Source organism: Trachypithecus francoisi, unplaced genomic scaffold, assembly GCF_009764315.1.
Source record: "Trachypithecus francoisi isolate TF-2019V2 unplaced genomic scaffold, Tfra_2.0 Lachesis_group7, whole genome shotgun sequence".
Classification (NCBI taxonomy): domain Eukaryota; kingdom Metazoa; phylum Chordata; class Mammalia; order Primates; family Cercopithecidae; genus Trachypithecus; species Trachypithecus francoisi.
Window position 1 is genome coordinate 41218154 of NW_022681472.1, and position 17577 is coordinate 41235730.

Consider the following 17577-nt stretch of genomic DNA (forward strand, 5'->3'; position numbering starts at 1 on the left):
GTTAACATGGAGCTGATATCAATGAATAATACTATTTTGAGATTATAGATCTGGAATAGATATACTTAAGAAATAGATCTAGAATCCTATACTTGCCTAGAAGTAACTTGCTACCATAACTTTTACGGCAGAAAATACACTCCAAGTGATGACTTTTCCATTTTCCTTTTGGTAAAATGCTTTTACTAAATAAAAGCAGAATTGTGCATATTTCATTCATTACTTCAGCCATTTATTAAACAACTCTTTATTGGATATTTAGTACATGCAGAGCAATGGGAAACACACCGAGGATGTAAAGATGAGTACAACACCATCCCTGGCCTCAGGGAGTATTTTGTGTAGTTGGGAAGGATGATGTCAATGGACATTTAAAACATAACCTGCTCAGAGTTGGGCGCAGTGGCTCACACCTGTAATTCCAGAACTTTGGGAGGCTGAGGTGGGTGGATCACGAGGTCAAGAGATCGAGACCATCCTGCCCAACATGGTGAAACCCCATCTCTACTGAAAATACAAAAAAGTAGTCAGGTATGGTGGTGCATGCCTGTAGTCCCAGCTACTCAGGAGGCTGAGGCAGGAGAATCGCTTGAACCCTGGAAGCAGAGGTTGCAGTGAGCCGAGATCGCGCCACTGCACTCTAGCCTGGTGACGGAGCAAGACTCTGTCTCAAAAAACAAACAAACAAACAAACATAACCTGCTCAGTCCTGTGAGAGCAGAGAAGGAGCACTTCATACAGATGACGACTCAGGGCCCCTAAATGAAGGAATATCTGAAGAATAAATAGACGGTGTAATTAGTTTTCACCCGAAAGGGGCATTCTGGACAGTCATTGCAGTTCATGCAGCAAGTTCAATATATTATGACGGCAGACAGAGAAATTGGAGTCAGATTTGATGTGCTCACCTAAGTCATGCTAAAGTGATGGCTGTTACCGTGAAGTCAACGAGGAACCTCTGCAGGATTTCAATATGTTTAAAATTGAGTTTTATAAATATTTTCCCCTACTGAAGGTAGACAGTATGCAAAAGTGTGCTGATGTTAGGAGAGTGAATCACAGAACTGCAAGGGGGAAATAACAGAAACCCTAAATAAAATAATGGCTGCAGAGGTGAAGATTTATTAAACTGGATTCTACTGTATGGGAAACAAATCTAAGATTATTCATTAGGCAAAAGCACAAAAGATTACTTTATTTTACATTGATTCTCATATCGTGAGATTGCTCTCCTGTCATTAACGCCGTCAAGGCTAAAACTCAACAATTATCGTCAAGCAATAAAGGAATTCCTGTTTTGTCCTTTTCAGGTATTATTTACAAGTATTACAAAAGTATTACAATACTTTTCAGGTATTATGCTCTCTTCTTAACCTAAGCACTATGACTCCGAAACACCAAAATTATTAATACTTATTTTTTACTGAATTCCCACAAGGCAGTGAAAGATGTGATGCTTTGAAAAACTGTGACAAGAAGTCACTGTAGATCATATTTTTTCTTAAAAAATTAAAATAAAATCTAATAATTATGATAAAATGTAGAAAAACCATAAAGAGATATATGGTGTTAGGAAAGAGAGTGATCTTGTAGTTAACTTCAAAATAACTACCAATTTATGCATATAATTATTTTCAACTCTTAATAATGTTCTCAAAAGTTGAGGAGTTACTAAAACAAGTGGACAAAATGCTGATAATTATGGAAAGTGGATGGTGTATAAAGGGGGGTTCATGATACTATTTTTTCTACTTTTGGAAGTGTTTGAATTTTTCCATAAAATGAAGTTTTAAAAGAAGTATTTTGATAATATTGTGTGGTAAGTATCCACAACTGGAAAATACAATTTATTTTATTATATTACTTGATAATTTATTTAGCCTCTGGATTTTTGAGTCTGTGAAATTCACATGGTAAGTTTCCATTATAGGGCTCTATCTAAGGTCTTAAAAACACTCCCCAAAATCTCTTCCTACAGAAAGTAATTTACAGTAAGGATACAGTGAGCTTCAATTTAAGATGATAATAAAAAACATCATATTTTTCTGTCTTAGTAACTTGCTTGAAGGAAGTCTTTTGTGCATGAGGTAGTCGTTGACTTAATGAAAAACACCATTTTACATTTATATATTTATTTAAGTTCCAACTTGTTTCAAATTATTTGATGTGGCCCATAATATATACTAGAGTAATCTCTTATCCTAGAAGAAATGTATATCCCAAAATAAAATAATTGAATCCTAGAGAATAATTTTCACAAAGAACTAAACATATAATTGCATTTCACATTTTGCTTACTAATGAAATTTTCAAAATGGTAAAGATTTATTTCTTTTATATATATATTTACATGTATATATATATATTTTCTTTTTCTTTTTTTTTGAGACAGAGTCTCGCTCTGTCACCCAGGCTGGAGTACAGTGGTGCGATCTTGGCTCACTGCAAGCTCTGCCTCCCAGGTTCATGCCATTCTCCTGTGTCAGCCTCCCGAGTAGCTGGGACTAAAGACGCCCACCACCATGCCTGGCTAATTTTTTTGTATTTTTTTTAGTGGAGACGAGGTTTCACCGTGTTGGCCAGGATGGTATCTTGATCTCCTGACCTTGTGATCCGCCCGTCTTGGCCTCCCAAAGTGCTGGGATTACAGGCGGAGCCACCACGTCCGGCCTATTTCTAATATTTTTAGGTCAAAAAGGCTTACAGAAAAATTCAAAGTGAAAGTTGGTTTAATTAAGACCAAGAAGGAGAAGATGCTGTGAATTAATTTTTTTGTCAGAAAACATTTCAAATACAAACTAAACGGCCTAAGAATTGTAGACTCAGTAGTAGGTAACACAAATGACCATCCTGAAACGGATTCTGCGAGTGGTAAGCCTTGTTGTACACGGGAAGAGAGAGGTAAATGACCAGCCACCTTCTTCCTGAGGCCTGGAAGATTCAAATAGCAGTTCTCCATTTTCCAAATTTATCATCAGGAATGAAAGTAAAGCAATATTGAAATAATGCCCAAGCCATATTAGAGAAAGATCTCAGCACTGATAATAAATTGATCAGGCTTTCAATAAATTGCGAGAATTTTTGTTTGGCATTCAGAAAGCATTTCTCATAGAAACAATTTTTCATATGGTGGTTTGGACCCCAGAAAAGTCCACAAACCTCTTTAGCATGTCACATGTATGGACAATGCTAAAGGTGTACAATGCCAGTGTACTGCAATACTCTCTTCTTACCCCAGGAGTACAGCTCAAATCCCTTGCCCTATCCCATGATGTCCTTAATGAGGCATCCTCTGCCTCCTTTCAGGCCTCACCTCACACCACTCTCCCCTCACCGTCTGTGCTCCAGTCACACTGGTCTTCCACAAGATTCTTGAAGAAGTCAGATTTATTCTCACCTTAAGGCATTTGCCTAAGTTGTCTTCTCACTTAGAGTGCAATTTTCTGACTCCTTCTCCTCCAGACATTAAGAAAAATGTCACTGGGTGCACCTGCTTAGTAGACTCAGCCTAACTGTGAAACCTACTCTGACACCCAATGTAGATTAGCCACCTAATCATTCTATTAAACAGGTTATCATGTTTCCATTCTTTGCATAGCTCAAAAAAATCTACTACCTGATATTCTCTTGTTAATTTCTTTGTGCATTCTATGTGTCCCCCAGCTAATATGTAAGTTTCATAAGAGGAGAGGTCTTGTGCAACATTGCCTTCAGTAGCCTGAAACAGTGACTGAAAATAGTAGATCTTCAACGCGTGAGTGAATGAATTAAAGAATAACTCTATAGGACTACCATATGCAGTAATAGAGACTCTAGCTGACATCACTGGAATATTTGCTCAGATTTATGTCTCAAGGAGATAGGACTACATCTTCTGTTTCATCACTGATGGTTTCAAGGCACTAGGGTTGTCTTCCCAGCAATCTGGAATAAGGTAACCAGTGTTAAGAGGCATGGCACTGAATCTAGGAGGTGGGTTGATGTGAGAATTACGAATGGCACTGAGACTTAATGAATAGGGGTGGTAGAGACTCTAAGGTAGGTCTTTCTTCCCTTCACATTTTGCCTCCACCACATTCTCCCTTTTCTCCCGTTCATTCTCACTAAACAAAGGCTTGGCCAGGAAACAAGCCTGGCCAGCAACATTAATTGGTCATTAATAGATATATTTTTCTTCTTCCTTCTTCTCTCCTGTCATTTCTCCATTCTCTTCTTCTCTTTCTTCTTCCCTCTCTCCTGCCCCCAATTTTTTCCATCCTTCACTATCTTTTCTTACAACTTCCATTTGTTTCTGGGAGTGGTGAAGTTGGAGACCACTGCACCAAGCCCAGTGCCTGGCATGCAATAGGTACACAGGTTACACTTGTCAACTGACTGACTAAATGAATGAATCAATGAACAGATTCCATTCTGCAGTCAGTGGAATTCTAGAGAGCACATTTTCCTAGATTATTCCAGTACATGCCAAATGGGACAGTCTAAAGCTTTGCCTAAATCAAGATGGATTACTTCTCTGGCTTCCTCTAGGCACTAACAGATCTGCTGCTTGACCACTGACAGGAATTTCATTAATTGGGTGTGATGTGTTTTTTTGTGAAGCTGACAGAATGTATTAGAAACTCAATTTTAAGAGACTTAAAAATGAAAGAATCCAAATAGAAAACACTGTGAATTCTATTGTTTTGAAGGACAATTTGTAACATGAATAGGTAATGAGTACTCCTATGGACAAATTTCTAAATTTATTTATTATTTTGGTTAGAATACAATATCTTTTTGTTTCAAGAGGGGTACTAGAATCTTTCAGTAGATGCCTAGATACTGCTGTTGTCTTTTCTAACAGTCTCTAAGAGATATACAATTCAGTGATAAAGTTTAGTGGCACGGTTGATTGTTTTTATTTCAGAAATGATTTGCCCCTGTGAACTCATTTACAGATTTGTTTAGATAACATTCTTCAACATGTCTATTCTTTCTATTTTCCAGTGCTGTTGAAGATGAGTTGCTGGCTCAGCAGGCCTCTTTGTCTCTGTGCTCATGACAAGGACGTATCACCTAACTCTGGGCTCCGGCTCACTTAGAAGCTTCTTTGCCGTTGGACTCTCACATCAAGATGTCACCTAGCAGCAGCCTTTCCCAGGAAGTTGTGAAGGAGATGGGAATCCTCATGCCTGCTGCTTTTTCCCAAATAAGAGGCAGACCGGGAGCCAGTTGCAGTAAAGTCTTGCCAGTAACGTTTCTCTTAAGAATGGGGAGAAAATACTATGAAAAGTCACATTTACTTTGATCTAGAATTAAGTAAATTTTGGTATTTGGGTCTTTGGTAAAATGTCACAAGTGGGAAGTCAGGACTCACATCATGTCCAGGCTTCTCTCTATGAGAATTATTTTTAGTTTCTCTTGGTATGCTTGGGTTTCATATTATATCCCCCAACCCCACCACCCATAAATAAAGGAGAACGAAAAAAGGGAGAAAGAAGTTTAGGAACGGGAGTGGCCCCTGCAATTGTCTGCTTGGCATCCAGCCTGCCTTGGTCCGTTGCAGCCTGTGGTCTGAGTGGGCGTTGCCCCTCGTCACGTCCTGTGGGGAGCTGTGATTGGCTAACGCCCGTCAGGGCAGCCCCGCCCCCTGGGTAAGTGGCTCAGTTCAAACTCATGAGATGTGAGCTTTGGTCACGGAGGCCCGTGCTTCTCTTTAGAAAAAGCTACTCAAAGAAATGATCGCTTCCTGGATGTTGTGGTCCACAAATATTATGTCTGGAACACCAGAGCCGTCTTGTCTCCACGATGGGAATTCCATCTAAAGACAAAGCCAAAACCCAGTAGAGGACACAGCTGAAGGAACACGAGAAAGTGGCATGGAAACGCTGAAGCCCCAGCACCGGCAGACCTCAGTTATCGGAACCAATCAACCTCTTGTTACTGTTGAAGTGAGTTTGGAAAGTGTTGTCAGAGACCCACAGTAGAAAACAACCCAAACAGTGTATGTTTTAACTGAGATTAAAATCCTGTTTTAGGTCAGGTGGGTGGCTCACGCTTGTAATCTCAGCACTTTGGGAGGTCGAAGAGGGAGGAGCGCTTGAGCCCAGGAGTTTGAGACCAACTGAGCAATATGGCGAAACCCTGCCTCTACAAAAAAATACAAAAATCAGTTGGACATGGTCACACACGCCTGTAGTCCAAGCTACTTGGGAGGCTGAGGTGGGATCACTTGAGCCCGGGAGGCGGAGGTGGCAGTGAGCTGAGATCATACCACTGCACTCCAGCCTGGGCCACTGCACTCCAGCCTGGGGGACAGAGCAAGATGCTGTCTCAAACAAACAAAAAAAGAAACGAAAACAAACAAACAACAAAAAACTGTTTTAAATTTTCATTTGTCAGTAACAGTAATCATAAAGACTTGCCCCAAATGAGTCTACAGAAACGTTTTTGTTTCAAAGGTAAACCCTACCTTGAGTGGATCACTATTTAACATTTGATAACTTTGACACAGAATTCTGCACATCATAAAAATACTTTTTAATTGAGTTCCTAGGTATATCTCAGTTTTGTTCTTAAAATAAGAATCTATTTTATCTAATTCTAAAGTCATCGTACCAGGCAACCACAGATAAAGTCAGAACATTTCAACAATTATTGAAGCTACATCTAGAGGTCAATATTTATAGTATTAGTTTATTATTTTCGTTGTCCTTTCTCGAGACCTTTTAGGAAATTTGTTTTGTCTTGACAGAATTAAGTAGCAATCTTCTCTGGAAATAACTATGAAAAATCAATAAGTCCATTACAGCAGTTTCTATTCATAAAAGAACAGTGGATAATAGTTACCGTAATGAAAAAATCATTAAAATATATGTTTTATAAGTAAATGGTCAAGAAGTTTAAAACATCTGCTTTCTCACTTTTCTAGGAAATAAAAGATAGCCGGGGAAAGAAGTCCTAAATCCCTAAGTTAATTGAAGTATTGTCAATAATTGAAATCAATTAAAGGTTTAATTGCCTCCTACTCTGTGATGCATTTGTGTGCATTATTGCTCTTGAGGTGGGAGGAAAACCTGACCAAGTCGCCTTACGGAAATTACTTAATAATTCATTTTTTCAAAAGTGGTCAGAACACTCAGTGAGATAAACTTTAAGGATAACAAAACTGGATTACACGTGTCTGTTTTGGGTAATCTTGACTAATTTTCTTAGTTTATTTCTTCTTTTCTTTGGAAAATAAGATTAGTAGTCATAACAGGCAACTCTGGCTTACATCTGGGTTCTGCTATTGCATTTCATTTTCATCTCATGAAAAATGTTGTATAAAGCATAATGCATTGCTCTTCTCAGGCCTAGAGGTGCAAAGATATTATCTAGCTGAGCAAAAGTAGTTTTGAGTATTAATTAATGTTTGTTAAGATGTCAAAGAAACTCTATTTTTGCTTTCCTCTACTGTAGCTTCATTCATGAATGTGTTTTGATTGTAATTGATCTGCATGCCTTCTCCCTTACACTGCTCAAGCTGATAATATTCAATATAGTTAAAAATTCATTACAGTTACTGTAAATTCAATATAGTTATTATAAAATCAATATAGTTTAAAATATTCAATATAGTTTTTAAAAAAGTACATATTAAGGTCAGGTGCCATGGCTCACGCCTGTAATCCCAGCACTTTGAGAGACTGAAGTGGGTGGATCACTTGAGGCAGAAGTTCAAGACCAGCCTGACCAACATGGTGAAACTCCATCCCTACTAAAAATAAAAGAATTAGCGGGCTGTAGTGGTGGGCACCTGTGATCCCAGCTACTCGGGAGGAAGGAGAATCACTTGAGCCTGGGAGGTGGAGGTTGCAGTGAGCCAAGATTGTGCCACTGCACTCCAGCCTGGGTGACAGAGCGAAACTGTAAGAAAAAAAAAAGAAAAAGAAAAAGATTATTGTATGCTATAGTACAAGAAAGCAGAATACCAGAATTAGGATGTTTCTGTGAGTCCATGATTTTTACTTTTGGCCAGACATTTGCTTGGCTAATAAAATAAGAAGTAGAAGTTATATTTTAAACATCAGAATAACATATGGGCTTTTTTTTTTTTTTTTTAGGTTTCAGTATAAATGCAGCGCCTAGAATAGTTTTGATAAAACATTAAGCACTTAATTAATTCTTGACTAATACAGTAATTAGAATCACTTTTAATATGCTGCATTTATTTACTTAATCTACTCTGCCTACTTTCACCAAGGATTTGAGTAGACTTAAAAATATATGCAAAAAAAAAATAGCTAAAATAAATAAGTGAGAGAATTAGGATAAAGGAAAAGTATGAGTAGAAAAATAATATATCTATGGTAAAATTGACATTTTGAAATGCATATGTACATATGCTAGAGATAGGCATCAATTGTCTTTGTGAATCCTAGTAGCCAAAGTAAAGAAGAAAACATGATCAATGACATTCAGTGTCCTTAAGATTTAAAAAAAAAGGTATTCAGAAGAATCTTAGACTTATTTGACCAACACACTTGGGAATAATTTCTGATGAGTCCTTATTTATGCAACAATCATCATCAACATTGCCAGTTTGTATGGATATGTATTGGAACACTTTGCAATGACATCTGGTAAAGGAAGGCTAACCCATATTTCAGTAAACATAATTCATAAAGGTCTGAAGCAACATAATTTAAGCATGTAGTATTCTGATGTGGAACCTTTTACTATGTTAAAGGTAACTCTCTTTAGGATCAGACAGACTGATGTGAATACTAGTCCATTTACTAGCTGTAAAACCTCAGGCAAATAACTTCACTTCTCTGTGCCTTATCTGCAAAATAAAGATAATTAATAGCTACACATGGCATTGTTATTAGCATACAATTAAGTAAACGTCTTAGCACGGTGATATGGAATAAGTGTTCAAAGCACGATGTTTTTATTTTCATTTTCTGTTTTGGTCCAAAGAAAACATTTAGAATAACTGGAGAACTGAATATGTTCTTTGAGCATTTCTACACATTTACTAGTTCTCATAATGAGGCTATCATTGAGAAGTTATACAACAAATGGTTGAAGTTGTCATTTCTGCCAAGAACCTGCAGTGCAGATATGGAAGAGACAGAGGGTAAGGGTAAAGTCTGTTACTAAGACACATGCCTGAATGGAATGGCCATCCCACAGTTGCAGGAAAGTGGGCGAAGGTACTGCCTAGATGCTGAGACAAGGTCTTCCTCAGAAAACACTTCTCCTGCTGCTCCAGTATGTAGGTCACTAGTGACTAAGTCCCCAAAGTTCTGGGTTACACATCATCACCTCAAACAATTTGACCTGGGAGTTTTCAAGGCAAAGGTTGCAAAGATTATTTATGTGGCCACTGGAATATTTCAGAAAAAGGTGCCCATAGAAAATAAAATTTCAAGTAGTATAAATAATAAATTCTCTCAGATAAATGTATTGCAATTATTATGCCCTAGAAACCTAAAACTCGTGAAAATATCCTGACTCTAGTGTTCTGCTTATTAATTTTAAATAATTATAAATTATTTTGAAAGGACCAAAGTGTAAACAATTTTTTAAAATAAAAGACACTTTGAATGAAGAAAGGAATAAACTATAGTCTCTTGTTGTCTCGAAAAGAGTATTGCTTATTTGGTTGTTAGCTAAAGTTTGTGTCTCTATCTCCTGCCTTCTCACTGTTTTTCTTACACGTGGTTGCTTTATCCGAGGTATCTGCAGTGGAGGAAAGAAGACCCATTAGAATATAAGCTTCAGGAGGATAGCATTTTTGTTGGTCTTTTTGTTGTTGTTATTGTTATCCCCAAGAAGTTGAATTGTACCTGGCATGTGGTAGGTAGGAACTAAGAAAACTTTGTTTTGTTTGTTTTGTTTTTTTGAGACAGGGTCTCACTCCATTGCCCAGGCTGGAGTGCAGTGGCTTGGTCTTGGTTCGCTGCAGCCTCGACCACCCGGGCTTAAGTGATCCTCCCACCTCAGCTTCCTAAGTAGCTGGGACCATAGGCATGAACCATTATACCCGGCTAATTTTTCCTTCTTTATTTTTTGTATTTTTATAGAGATGGGGTTTTGCCATGTTGCTTAGGCTGGTCTCAAACTCCTAGGCTCAAGCCATCGGCCTGCCTCAGCCTCCCAAAGTTCTAGGACTATAGGCATGAGCCACATGACCAGCCAAAAATAAATAAATGAATAAGGCTGGATGTGTTGGCTCACACCTGTAATCCCAGCACTTTGGGAGGCCGAGGCGGGCAGATCACTTGAGGTGAGGAGTTCAAGACCAGCCTGGCCAACATGGTGAAACCCTGTGTCTACTAAAAATACAATTAGCTGGCTGTGGTGGCAAATCCCTGTAATCCTAGCTACTCAGGAGGCTGAGGCAGGAGAATCACTTGAACTTGGGAGGCAGAGTTTTCACTGAGCAGAGATTGCGCCACTGAACTCCAGCCTGGGTGACAGAATGACTCTGTCTCAAAAAAAAAAAAAAAAAAAGAGAGAGAAATGAATAAACTAGATCCCTTGAAGACAGAACCAGCTTCTCCCTGGATAACTCTATACATGATGGGCAAGAACTTAATGTCTCAGTATCTGTTTCCTGTGGATTTTTTTTTTTTCTTCGAGACAGAGTCTTACTCTTGCTACCTAGACTGCAGTGCAGTGGTGCTATCTTGGCTCTCTGCAACCTCTGCCTCCCGGGTTCAAGCAATTCTACCTCAGCCTCCCAAGTAGCTGGGATTACAGGCGTGTGCCCAGCAATTTTTTTTTTTTTTTTTAATAGATCCGGGGTTTCACCATGTTGGCCAGGCTGGTCTTGAACTCCTGACCTCGTGATCTGCCTACCTTGGCCTCCCAAAGTGCTGGGATTATAGGCGTGAGCCACTGCACCCGGTGTCCTGCAGAAGTTTTAAGAAAATAGCTGCCCAGTACCTTAGAGTAGCTCTAGTCACTAGTTTACCTCTATGAAAAAAGTGTATTTTATGGTAATGAACTCTTCAAATGGACATTATTCTACCAGATCAAGGGTTATGAACGTTTTTCTGGGCCATAGACACCTTTTGCAGTCAATAAGCCTACAGACCCCTTCTCAAAGTAACTTTTTAATGCATGAAATATAATGTATAGACTTATGAGAGAAATTATTTAAAATAGTGAAATACAGTTATCAAAACACTAAAAAAACAAATTCGTGTTATAGTAGTATACATGTTTTTGTTAACGCATTGAAGAAAAAGATGATATTTAAAGTGTCAGCAAGTTAGTTTTATTTTTTAAAGCATCAGCTACCGTAGCTTAGCTAAAGTAAGATTATTAAACTGTGGAGTGGTCCTTGACTCATCTCCACATACTGACTAATGCGAAATTGTAGACGGGGAAAGAAATGTGGATGCTGAGGTCATCAAGGTATTACACATGACTTCACTGTCAGGTGGCTGATCAAAACGAGTTTCAAAACTGCCCAATAGTTGGCCGACTTGTATTACAATAACATTTGTGGGCAGAAAGACTAGTATCATGTGAACCCTGATGTCAGTATAATAATGACTGCAATTCCAAACAGTGATGGAATTGTCATTAGTCTTTCTCTATGTATACATACATACATATATAGAGAGAGAAGTTTACAACAATAATGTAATATAAAAATATCTGAGATTTCCATTAATGATGGAGTTGTAGATTCTTCTAATATCATGGTGATACATACTTTCATACTGGAAGGAAGTAGTACATCTCAGTTAATGGCTAGTGACATAAAGATAGAAGCTTCCCTTTCCCCAGAGGATAAGAACCTCTGTACTAAGCCAAAAGTTTCTTAGGACTAGGAGGCCCTGATAAATCTTTGCACTCTTAGCAACATCATATTGTATGTCTTGTTCATCCAAGCAAAATTATTTTTTACTTACTAAACGATCTTCCCATTGGCGCTTTCTTCTACTTTTCCTAACCCATTTGGATGAGTTTGACGACAACAAAAGCCAAGGAACTGACAAAGACAGCAAGTGGCCACAGCTAACAGCCAAGCCAGTTCACAAAAGTCCCAGGGAGAAAGATTCCCACTGTTTTCCACTCCCAGGACTTCCTACTGGACATGATAGAACAGTTGAGATAGATTCAGGAATGAATAGTTTATACTGATGTCAAACAGAGAGGCAAGATGTCTAGGATATGTGACCTATGGACCAGCATTGGTCTTTTGAAAATGTAAGAGTCCCAGGCTCCACTCCAGACTTACTGAATCAGAATATGCATTTCAACCAAACGTGCAGGTGAAGTGTGTGTGCATTAAAACGTGAGAAGCTGTAGCACTCAGGACGACAGTATTCCGTGTAGATCACCTAAGCATCTTACCTCATGATCTCATCCTTCACCCCATGCACTCTCCTCCCAAGACCTTACTCCTACATGAGACTTGTTTTGCTTGTATATTACCTTATATTATAAAATCATTAAGGTTAGGAGGGGCTCAATCACTAGAGCAACTGGGAGAGGCACCAGTGCTTTGAATGTAGCTGGAACCTCTCTCCAACTGTAAACTTGGCCTGCCTTACTTTGGTTGGTCCAAAGAATATACACATTCTACAGTCTCTTTATCTTTATCTAGTTTGTTTGTCTCAGTGTCTTACTGAGAAATATGTTCTTCAGAATTCACTGACAACACATATTTAATCTATATATGGCTCTCCTTCAAAACAATAAATTTCCCTTTATCAGCACTAACCCCAAACTCCCTCACCGATTTCTACCTCTTTCTTTTTTTTCCTTTTTCCTTTTTTTTTTTTTTTTTTTAAGATGGAGTTTTACTCTTGTTGCCCAGGCTGGAGGTACAATCTTGGCTCACCGCAACCTCCGCCTCCCGGGTTCAAGTGATTCTCCTACCTCAGCCTCTGGAGTGGCTGGGATTACAGGCATGCGCCACCACGCCTGGCTAATTTTTTTTGTATTTTTAGTAGAGACAGAGTTTCTCCATGTTGGTCAAGCTGGTCTTGAACTCCCAACCTCATGTGATCCACCCGCCTTGGCCTCCCAAAATCCTGGGATTACAAGCGTGAGCCACCGCACCCAGTCTGATTACTATCCTCTTTAAATGTATCTCCCTATAAAAAGAAGTTCATCTCTTTTTCTCTTTTCTTATGCCCTAGAAACCTAAAACTCATGAAAATATCCTGACTCTAGCATTCTACTTATTCATTTTAAATAATTATACATTATTTTGAAAGGACCAAAGTGAAACAATTTTTTAAATATGAGGCCCACATCCTTCCCTACTGACTCTCCCCTTCTGGCAGGTCTCTTGGACTTAGCTGTTAGGACCATCAGGACCCAGTTCATAAAGGGCTATACTACAAAATTTTGTTTTAATGTCTTTTATTTGAAATTACAATGTACATTCTAACAGAAATTGTAGATATAGTGGTTGGTTTTCCAAAATAACAAGTAAAGATTATTAAATCTTTAATATGATTGAGGAATTGTTCATCTACAATGAAGGATAATAGAGCAATGTTATTGCAATACAGTAACTAAACAGGAGGAAAAACTAATGACATTGAATATGAAGTGATAATATATGCATTTTAGATTTGGTTGAACTAAAGAAGCATGAGTATCATCTGTGAAAACCATAATAAGGCTACCTTTTACTATTATGAATAATTATATCTAAAAATAGTTGCTGTTCTATTCCTGAATACAAACGGTATCCAGGCCCTACCAGATGTAACGTGGGTCTCCTGGTTCCTTGAGAATAACGTATTTTTCATTCCAGTTTTTAATCAACTCTACCCACATGTTCAGGCAATCATTGGTGTAAAACTTGAGACCTTTGGAGAAGGAGCCCTTTGAGATTCCTCGTAGGACCACACTGCCATCATCCTCTGCCTCCCTTGTGCTAATCTCTTCTGACTCCATGACTCCTAAATATTCTTCTGGGGAAAATCAACGTTTTGAACTGAGTGATGGTATGAGTTTCAGATCCCAGCTTAAATCCTGACTTGGGTAGAGAAAGGTAGGGGATGTGTTATCCTCAGTCTCGTGGAATCTCAACTCTCTCATGGAATCTCAACTCTGGGTGTTAGAGAAAGCTATTCTTCCATAGCAAAGTTTCTGAAAATAAGAAGACTCAAGAAAACTAATTGAGTCCAAAATGTTGATTTCAGCAGGAACAAAGCAAGTACAATCTGATCCCGAAGGGGAATCAATTTTAACGAACTTATGGAAACAGTCTCAGAACAGAACACATCTGAGTTACTTGTAATTAATTGACTTTAAAAGTCATGATGATTAAAATCTATCCAGTGGCCCTTAAAAAACTGGCTCATTAACTTTGAAAATAATCTCTGTATTGACATGGCTCAGGTAACTGACCCTCAAAATGAAAGTGTTAAGTTGGTTCTATCGCAGAGATTAATTATTCTTTGGGAAATAAGTGAAAATTAACAAATTGATTTCATGTGGTATCCAAACGTGTTCACAGCCCTCGCAATAATCACTGAAAGTTATTTAGCACAGAAGGAGGACCTACAAACTAGCTTCTAAGAAGAAAGCAAGACAGTGCATTCCTCCGCATCACTGTAATCTTTATTAGGACTCTAAGAAAACACATGACTGAGAAGTAACTCATTGCCTCAGTTGTTTTATAAGACATAGAAGAAAAGCTGTTTGGGATAAGAGGTCACTTTTGGAATTTTGGATAAAGAAGACTTTCTTACTACCTGTTAAAAATTACTAATTTTTCGTCTTCCTTTTAGTTATACCTAAAGACTCCTACATGGCTTTGATGACATAAAGGGTTTGTGGGGTGAAGACAGAAATGGTGAATGAATAAACAATTTGGGCTCAAATGTAATGACCAAAAGAAGTCCAGGAGAGGTTTCAGGTAGGGAAAAAACAGAAAGTGAAAGTTTTCATTTCTCAAATAGTGACAAATCTCAATGAAACAAATGAAAGAGGCATTCTGAATTGAGACAGTTATAGACAATCTACCATTTTCTTTTTAATCAGTATTAAAACACAAACTAGGTTTTGTTTAGCATCTTATTAAACCTATAGAGAACTATTCCTTATACTATTTTAGATATGTAAAAAATTGAATAATGTTTTATCTTCTGAAGATAATTTATAGTGTCTTTATTCTATGTAATTCTGTAATACTGAAATACATTTCTACTTTGAAATATCAGTTAATAAAGTCTGATTTTGGTATATTTCTCAAGATACTTGATTAAAATTTCATCTTAACAAATATTTGAATAACATTTTTCTTTTTAAGAAAACCTACTGTATATTTCATCTTTGGTGTTATCAAAAACAGAGTATATCAATCTGTAAATCTTGCTACATTTGCTAGAAAAATTGGCATCTTTTGGATTAAGGTGAAACTTCGTATTTTGAGAGTGTTTTAAATTATAGCATACCTTGATCATGATTTGAAATCTGTATATCTCAGATTTTATGTTTCTTTGAATTATAGAAAGATTTAATGAGTTTTGTGTTGCTTTTAGAGTCTAGAAAATGCTCAAGTAGATAATAGGATATGGATACCCTAACAATAAATCCGTTAGCTTTTGGTATTGGGTATTAGGTTTCACTCACAAGTTTTTCAATTTAAAAAAATCTTTTATTCCCAGGGGACCAACATGCAGCTACATCCACAATTCCTCAGCACTGGAACAACATGCTTGTGACCTTTCCTTTTCACAGCAACAGTGATGTGTTTGGTTTGTAACAGTTTCTGAACCATTGAAGTACTTTTCAACTTTCTCCCTTGGAAAAGCTGGCACCTTGCCTGAGATCCTTGGTGTGATCTAGCATTGCTTTTGTTTTAATCACATTCCAGTGGGAAACAGCCACTTAGCCAAATTTACATCAGCACTTCCTATGGTAGCTATTGGAAACGGCACGGGCAAAACTGTTGCTATCTACTACATTCATTGGACTCCGGTAGCTTGTAACAAATAAATAGATGTATTTTGGCTCCTCTTTTCCACACTTTTCCTCTATGTTTAAAAATATTTTGAACAAATGATGAAGTGTTGACACTTGATCATTCTTAGGAGCCCATTAAATAAAAAACTGTATTGCCAAGCGTGATGGCTCATGCCTGTAATCCCAGCACTTTGGGAGGCCAAGGTGGGTGGATCACTTGGGGCCAAGAGTTCGAGACCAGCCTGGACAATATGGTGAAAACCCACCTCTACTACAAATAAAAAATAAAAAAATTAGTCAGGCATGGTGGTGTGCACCTGTGATCCCAGCTGCTCTAGAGGCTGAGGCACGAGAATTGCTTGAACCCAGGAGGTGGAGATTGCAGTGAACTGAGATTGCACCAGGACACTCCAGCCTGGGCAACAGGGCAAGACTCCATCTCAAAAAAAAAAAAAAAAAAAAAGATTGTATCATGCTGTGTTCATTTTCCAGAGAAGGCTGCCAGAGTGAAGTACTATAAACCAATATAAAACAATACAAATTTATTGTTTCATAATTCTGTAACCTCAAAGTCATGAGTCAAGGTGTTGTCATTGCCATGTTTCCTCTGAAACCTGAAAAAGAGAATCCTTCCTTGCCTCTTCTTAGCCTCTGATGATTTGCCAGCACTCTATGGCATTCCCTGGTTTGTAGAACCATCATTCTAACCTTCTCTCCTCACATGGCGTTCTCTCTCTGTATCTTCATAACATTTTTCCTTTGTGTGTGTCTGTCTCTGTGTTTGAATTTCCCCTTTTTATGATGACAGCAGTGCTACTGGATTAGGGCTCACCCTAATGAACTCGTTTTAACTTGATTACCTCTATAGAGACTATTTCCAAATAAGGTCACATTCTCACATACTGAGGTACTGCGTGTGGGACTTCAACCTATCTTTTTGGAGGTACAATTTCACCCATAACACATGCCAGCTACACATCTTTCTAAATAACCACAAAACGCAAGTATTATGCTCAGATTTAAGGACTATGCCCTTTGGTTTATAGATTTAAATGTTTTCTACTATGGAAGCAGGCTGAAGGGCTTGAATAGGAAGAGGATGGATGGTTGCACGGCTTCCCTGGTAGATGCTGAATGTCCTCTGGGTGATACCATTGGTAATGGTCCATCTGTTCTCTTCCAGTGCCCTGATCACCCTCCTGTGGCCAGTAATCCTCAAATCTCATTTTTACCTATTGAGGATTTAAGCTGAACTTTCTTTAAATGATTGGTGGTTTGAGGCTAGGTGAGAATATTTGAGTTGGGGACATGGTTTGAGAATAAGTATGTACAGATCCACATATATGCCAATTCTAACGGAGACAGCACCTAGGCCTGCCTGGCAAGAGGTCTGTGAAGAGACTTTGACCTTCAGAACACACACTCCCCATTCCTTTTTATTTACTGCACTAACTACCTGTGTGGTAAATGTTTGCTGCACTCTGGATTGCGTTATAACACTCTACACCTCTTTAATGCCTGGGAATTAAGGTGGAGGTGTCATATTACCTTGCATAAAATATCACTGTACACTATTTTGGCATGTAGGAATAGGACAACAGGAATTGAAAATACTAAAGAGAATTGGGTCTCCATCCTTCCCTTTGGAAGGAATCTAAATCA

At 38.2% G+C, this 17577-nt stretch overlaps 1 long non-coding RNA gene across 1 annotated transcript; it reads left to right on the top strand.

Annotated features, from left to right (window-relative positions):
• The first annotated feature begins 5633 nt into the window (after nt 1-5633).
• Nucleotides 5634-16118, top strand: LOC117079104. Its single transcript, XR_004435262.1, has 3 exons — nt 5634-5930; nt 14739-14866; nt 15618-16118. It is a non-coding gene; the product is annotated as an uncharacterized LOC117079104 (long non-coding RNA).
• Nucleotides 16119-17577: the final 1459 nt, after the last annotated feature.